A 408-nucleotide genomic window follows, 5' to 3' on the forward strand; every position below is an offset into this window, starting at 1 on the left:
TTCCTCCCTCTTCCTTTCCTCCCTGTCGGTCAGTCCCAGACTTTACAACCGCACCCTCCTACAGTGCCAGGTTGGTGCAGTAAAACATCTGTTTCTAAAGGACGCTTGCACCGTAAAACGGCCTCTGGCCTCTCGGCGTCTTTACGAGGTCGCTCACTCTGAACTAACAGAAGAAGAATAGCACTCCGAGGTGCTGTCCTCTGGCCTCCTTTGTCTCTTGTTCCTCACACTCCAGGGCGGCTGCGGCTCATTGGTATCGTAGTGTCCTGTTATTCGAAAGGTTGGTTGTTCAATCCCTGGCCCTGAAGTCCCATGTAGAAATGTCCATTGCACTCTTAATTCACCCATTTACATGTGGAGATATGCTGCTCTATACACGCTAAAAGTAGTGATTATTTACATGGAGTC

This window comes from Etheostoma cragini, unplaced genomic scaffold (assembly GCF_013103735.1).
Source record: "Etheostoma cragini isolate CJK2018 unplaced genomic scaffold, CSU_Ecrag_1.0 ScbMSFa_321, whole genome shotgun sequence".
Classification (NCBI taxonomy): domain Eukaryota; kingdom Metazoa; phylum Chordata; class Actinopteri; order Perciformes; family Percidae; genus Etheostoma; species Etheostoma cragini.